Source organism: Atta colombica, unplaced genomic scaffold (genome assembly GCF_001594045.1).
Source record: "Atta colombica isolate Treedump-2 unplaced genomic scaffold, Acol1.0 scaffold254, whole genome shotgun sequence".
Lineage (NCBI taxonomy): Eukaryota > Metazoa > Arthropoda > Insecta > Hymenoptera > Formicidae > Atta > Atta colombica.
Window position 1 is genome coordinate 875,830 of NW_017259353.1, and position 7,245 is coordinate 883,074.

The 7,245-nt window shown below is 31.6% G+C and overlaps 1 protein-coding gene across 1 annotated transcript in view; it reads left to right on the top strand.

Annotated features, from left to right (window-relative positions):
* Positions 1-4,943: 4,943 nt before the first annotated feature.
* The window catches only part of LOC108689097, a 135,713-nt gene continuing 133,411 nt past the window's right edge, over positions 4,944-7,245 (top strand). The window contains exon 1 of the mRNA XM_018195725.1: positions 4,944-5,121. The gene's annotated coding sequence lies outside the window, so the exon portion shown is untranslated. The remainder of the gene's footprint in view (positions 5,122-7,245) is intronic.

Here is a 7,245-nt window from a genome sequence, read left to right on the forward strand (position 1 = left end):
CATGTGTTAAGGGATAATAATAGTTTATGGCACTTCCTGTTTGCTCAAATTTTGCAGCATGAATGATAACACAAGTAATAATATAGAAAATCAATACAAAATATTGAGCTGTGCTGATAAATTTTGAGTTTAATGTACTTCCAAAAGTTGATCGCGTCAAGTCGGATCCTAAACCTGGCGTAGTGCTTACATAAAGGTTTCCGTATTCAGTGTTGTCACTTGCACGACGAGGCTCAAACAGGCAAGCAGCGGCGCGTGTCGATCCATGTTTTGCATTATCATTAGAATTATAATCATAATATAGGAGGAGATAACATACACGATTATTTCATAAATTTAACGATTATCAGCTCACGTATTTATTTTTGTGATTAAAGCAAATCAAAGGTATAGATATTTATCGAAACAAACATATATTGTTGCGCAATTTATTTGTTTAAAGTACAAATCGATAGAAATTGAAAATTATAAATTAATATGTTTAAAGTAATCATAATATATCCGTTTTTATTTATATTGCTGACAATTGGTTATGTTCTAATTAATTTTAATTTAATGGGAATGCTGTACATAGTGTTGCGCGATCGTATTCAATATTTAATTTCCGCAATCATGTTTTCACGAATGTTATTTTGTGTGATTGCAACAAAAAAAACCTGAAAGGGAACATTGGGCATTGCTATGAAGTAATTTAATAGAATAATCGGTAATAAAATCTATTATAAAATTTAGAATGAAAATAATCTATTATAAATATTAATCCATTAGCAATACTTTTATTGACTATTTATTTTCTCATTTATTTTCTCATTTCTTATTTATTTCATTCGTTTATTTAAATGATTTTTAAGCAAAAATTAAAAACAGAATTTTATTTATGAAAGCTTTATAAAAGCTTATATTTGAGACGAATATTTTTTTGAAAGTTACATAATCATTTTATTAAATATAAATATTTTTAAAGAATAAAAATATAGAATTGGTACATATATTATTTAAGTAAAAATACTTAATATTTTTTTAAGCATTGCCATAATAATATTTTACAAATTATCATAATTTTGATGTAATCTGCAACTCCGCTGAATATTGTACTGGTAAGTGACAAATTAATTTTCTTATTATGATGCATATTATATAATAAACTAATAGATTTGTAATAAATATGTTAAATGTTAATCTAGTATACATATAATATATCTATGATCGAATTATAATACATAAAAGTAATATAGATACATATATGGTAACATGTCAGATCCATTATCTTAAAATGGATATAATAGATAGCAGACCATACGGTTATTATGGTTAATTAATATTTTTGCCGCTATTGTTGTTCTTTATTTTGTTGCCTTTTACATTTCAAAATATTAATTGTGAAATATATCATTTATCTGAAATTTATGAGGCAAACTGGCAAATTAAAGGCAAATAATATTAAAACAAAGATTTACTTTGTAATTGTTTGTTGTTATTTAACATGGGATTTATATAAAAATGCATTTGTATTCATATACAGAGCTTATAAAATATAGCTCGTCAATGCTTGTTATTTACTGCTATGTTCTGTTGCATTTCTACATTACGTAATATTAATTGTGAAATATATCATTTGCCTGAAATTTATGACGCAAACTGCAAATGTAAAAATAAATAATATTGAAATAAAAAAAGTAACGTAAACAATTTAAATAATGTAGAAATAGTTCATAATATACAATTATGCTTATAGCGATTCTTGAAAAGTTCCGATTTTACGGTAATCTTTTATTTAGAAAAAAATATAACATGATATAAGATTCAATAATTTTACGATTTGTTAAAAAAGTTTTTTAGATTTTCTTAGAATTGATAAATTTCGCGTTAATAAAATATATTTGATTTTAGAAAAATATATTTTTAATATATTGTATTAAAAATAATTTTGATAATGTATAAACGAATTTTGAAAATGTATTAATAACTAGACATAAATATAATTAGATATTGATATGCAAATTTATAAATGCAGATTTATGAAAATTAATCTGAGAACATGAAAAATTCATGAAAGCAATATTGTAGAGAGCTTTTTATTCTTTTTGAGTCTCACATCATTTATTCCAACAGATCTCGCTTTTGAAATGTGTATCGTGTTATCAACTACGAATAAGAGTTTAAAATTTTTCCTAGAAATATTTATTAATTTATTCATAAATGTTTATATTATTTTGATGTATACATCAATATACCTATTGATATGATTTATTCATTCGAATAGACTTTGTGACGTTAGATTATTTATACGTCATTCAAGTTGATTTGCAGCTTACATGTTTCTACTTCTGAATAAATAGCTTAAAGTTTACTTTAATGCGTGCACGTGTTGCACACAGACGTTTCCTGACCATTGCGCTAAATCACGAGTAATGTGGTTGTCGTGACTTACCTAGGAAACATTACAGAAACGTTCTATGTACTAAAACGTAGTTTGTTGCACTGTTACATAGTTACGATATTTTCACAGATGCAGGTCATTTATTTACGCAAATTTAATTTCTACCGTTAATTATGCAATAACTTTTCTATTCGTTCGTTTAGTAAAGCTTTTTGAGAATTTTGAAAATAAGCGAGTTCGAGAGAGAAGAAAGATAAGTAAGGAAATAAAGAAGAAAAGAGACAGGGTAGCAGAGCAAGAGAGATGAAGACAGAAGAGCTTCTCTGCGTGCGAACTTCCTGCATCGCGCACCGTTGGCATAATAATTTTCTCATATTCATATTCATAAGTACTGCATGCATATTCACAATAAATTTCCCAACGGAATCGCTATACTGGAAAGTGTAAATTATTTCGTGGCAAATTGAAAGCTGTCTGCTTGGATGTTTCATACTGGGCGCGACATCGTCGGTACTCACGGTTATTTTCACACAAACTGTTTAAGTTAGTCTGATGAGAAATTGTCAATTTCAGCTTTTCGCATATGGCTAGACTGCGTTACTGGCAACATGAAGGTGCGAGGCGTGAAAGTGCGAATTAAAGTTAAGCGAATTGTATACGATTAACTTTGTATGACGCAGGAGAATAGAGAAGAGATGAAATCGACAAATAAGACACTTCATCATGCATGTATATTGAATCTTGTGATAATTTTAAATATTAAAGTATGAAAATATAAATACCTATGTTAAGTGTCATTGCCTGCAAACAATCGTAATTTGACAATTTTCATTAAAATTGGGAAAAAAGCTTTTGAGATTACTCGATTTCAAGATTAATGACTCTTCGTTATTTGTTTTGCGTCGCGCACATTCGTTCTATTTCGAAAACGAATGTTGCGATAAATTTCGTTACACGCCGTGACATGAATCTTCCGAAAATCTCTGCTCTGATATACGTATTATTGAATCTCGCTCACATAGCACTAAAGCAGATCCTTTTGCAAAGGACGTTCGCATTAAAAGACCGTAACGTATTGAGAGACTTTCTCTAAATAACTCGATTTTCGGTTCAAGCAGTAATAGCTGGCAATAGACAGGTTTGCCGAATGATCAATCTCTTTCTTGTTAGAAAATCAATTTAAATCGTTGCATTTGACTAATTCAAAGACTAATTAATTTTAGTTCATTGTGTTCATATTGTGTTCATTGTGTTCATACGTGTTTTATTTTTATACAAAATATTAAATTTACGATAACTTTATTGATTTTCAATTTTTTTATAATTATTTTTAAATTAAATATGTTGTTAAAGATAATGTTGCGTATAATTTTTTCATAAAAAATGATATATATTAAAATCTAAAATTTATAATTTGAATTATTTTTGTCAGATATTTTTGTACATTATATTTTTGAAGTCAGTTCCAACCAATATATATATTTTCTTCTTTTTTCTCTTCATTTATGATTGATAAACTGATTTTGAAAAAGATTTACGTTTGCAAAACACGTACAATATTGCTGTCGGAAATTCGCGTTTTCGATTGGAATTGTAAGTAGTTTCATGATAGGTCCCCTGGATTCAATAAATCGGGCCCTATCCTCTCTACGACGATCGATGCATCGAGTTCGTTTTTCTCCCTCGCTCGTTTTGTCTTGATGATCGTGTTGTCGTCGTTTGTCTTTGTCGTTTCCGTTGACCAGACCACTACTATTCACTCCTCATCGAAGCAAACTCCCTCTCTCTCTTTCTCCGCAGTCGGGTAAACTCGGTCGACGGATCGGGTCCAGCGTCCGTTTCTTGCTGTGGGTGTGGGGTTGCCGGAGAGTGTGAAATTTTCCAAGACAGTATGCGTGTGTAGAGAGAGATGAAATAATGCAAGAGGGAGAAAGAAAGTAGAGAGATGTAGAAAACGAAGAGTGAAATAACGTGGATTGAAGAGAGAAGAGACGAGAGCGATGTTCCGGACTTTCGCGCGCATAAGAAAGGCAGGATGAATGAGATGATTGAGACACGGTGGAGCAAGAGAACAAGAGATATCGGTTTGTTGTAAAAGGAGAAAGCAATAAAAGAAGAAAAGATTATGTATACACATCGGAGAAAGGATATATTAGTTTGGAATGCAAAAGAGAAAAACGTGCGGGAATGCGAAGAGGAGAGGGAGTCAGATCGACGTCGGAGCAACGAGAATAGTTGAGAGTGTGAGCAAAGAGCAGCAAGGGATGGAAAATAAGGGAGAGACTGAGTGGGAAAGCTTGTTGGATGAACGAAGCGGGTTGGATAAACGAAGAACGCGCTTCGACAAGCGCGAAGAGGACGAAAAGCTTGGAGAAGTTAAAGGAGAATTCGTGACCAAACGAGAAGGAGAAAGAGAGAAAGAAAGAGAAAGAAGGAGAACTTGGTGGATAAAAGAGAGCGTGCGCTTTCTCGCCAAGGGTGAGAGGGTGAGAGGGAGCCAGCTGCCACCGCACAGCTACACCCACGACCCACGACGACGGTCGGACCTCAGTCGTCCGCGCACCCTCGAATGGTGAGGACGGTTGTGCTCGGTGGTGAAAAGTTACCTCATCGTTCTCGCTACTGCAAGCACCGGCTGGTGCAAGGCACGTCATACTTCGCTCGCTTCAGCTGACGCCCGATCTGTGCGACGTCACAGCTTGTGCACGTCGAGCATCCGACCCTTGAGTGATCGACAAAGGGTGAGTAAGCATCCAGCCGGAAACCCTAAAAGGGATCAATCGAGACGTTGTTTTTTCGAAGACTTCATTCGTCCGCGTTCAACGGTCAAAAGTTTGATCAAATATTGCATTTTCGTATAGTTGATTGAAGGCTTTTCGATTAATTTAGCTGCTAAACAGTATTGATATTAACAAATTCATGATAAGTTTGCTAGATAACTTCGTGAAAGAGTAAACAGAAATTTTAGAATAAATTAAAAAGTATACTTACATGTACTTAATATGTACATATCTTTTGCTTCAAAATTAATCTAACTTTTCTCTCTCTCTCTCTCTCTCTCTCTCTCTCTCTCTCTTTCTATAATTACTTCATTACTTTAGTAGTTCAAAAGACAAATTTTTCATTAATATGCCAACCAATAATGCAACATATACAAATTGTTATAAGCTTATATAAAAGTTTCATATAAATTTTCTTTTAGGTATAAAAGAATCATATTATAGTATTTATTGACAGAATATAGATAATTATCTCGAGAGTCGTATTGAATTTGGAAGCGTTTCAAAGCTCATGAATGTCATGAACCAATCGATGTCGAGGCTCGACAATGAAACAGAGGCATTTATTGGCGAATGGATTTCCCTGTCGTTGAGAGGAATTAAGTATAAACTATGATTCATTATTTGCTCGTTAAATTTGACAATCAGGAAGCTTGTCCGATAAATTATGAAATGCCAACGAAACTGCACTTAAAACGGATAAATTTATTGGGAAATAGTTTAGAATGCACAATAAAGAGTAATTGTTGTTTCATTAAGAACTTGTTATATTTTAATTGTTAAAATAACATGATCGGACAATCAACAAAATTGGCATGACGTAATTTTTGTTTAATATAGTTAATCGAGTTTATTAAGACTCGATATTGGATCGATTCGACTAAATAATTAGTCTAGGATAATTAGCCACGTCGATCTTGAGAGGATAAGTTTGTTTATATAATCGTTGATATATCTACTGTGAATTAATTAAAATAATAGTCCATATTTTAATATTTCGTATAATACAATAAAAGTTTTGTATAATACAATATAATATTTAAAAATAATTTTTATCTTTAATAGATTCATAAGAAGGAGAGTAATAGTACTAAATAGATGAAACTTATATATAACTATATTCTAATAAACTTGTCTAAATTTATGTAATCCTTGTAAAAAAAAGACTTTTTAAAAAAAGGCATGTAACATTTCCTGCTAAATGCATATATAAAAATATATAATTCTTGTAATTCTCTGTAAAATTATTTTAAAAATGTGATATATTTGCAAAAAAATGTCTTTTTTAAAAAGTTAATAGGTTCCATGTATTTTACACGCGCATCTTTTAAAATCACCATAGAGATTGAGATCGATGACGCACAGTTGCCTCCGATAAAGTATCTCGCACTTATCTGGAAATGAAGTTGCGATGAACGTCATCACATTTCGAAGTGGAACCGGTGTGCAGCACGTTCGAAGAGCTCGCATGAGGTACATTCTGAAAGGTGTTTGCCTTGTTCGCGGAAGCAGAAAGCGAGGTTAAGGAGACGGTGTGCCTTTTTCCCCTCTTTCTCCCTCGATTTCCTCGCTGTAACCCATTCGTGGTAATCGATACCCAATCGCCAAGACGTAACTTATGTTCAATTGTTCGCAAATAAAAGTCGAGCTATTCCAATTTAAAATTTGCTAGAGCTAATTTTGAAGTTAGTAGCGATATTGAAGAAATAGATTTAAATAAACAAATGAAATATTATTTATAATTTTTAATAATTTTTGTATCACAATATTTTTTGTGCGTATTACATATAACGAATTCGGTTGGACGCGTTAGTGTGCATATTAAAGCCGTTATACACTGACTTAATCTGTGTGAAAGTAAAATGCAAATATTTCGAATTATAAAATACAGATTTTATTCAACAGCATAATAACATATATTGAGGATTTCATGGTTTAATCCGTTTTTATATTTATATTAAATATATTTTTACGTCAATTTATGTACGATGGCTTTAATGTGCACCAGTGCTTACTGAGTGCATCTGATCGAAATCATAATGTTTTAAGAATTTAGTTAAAGCGATGCAATATATATATATATAT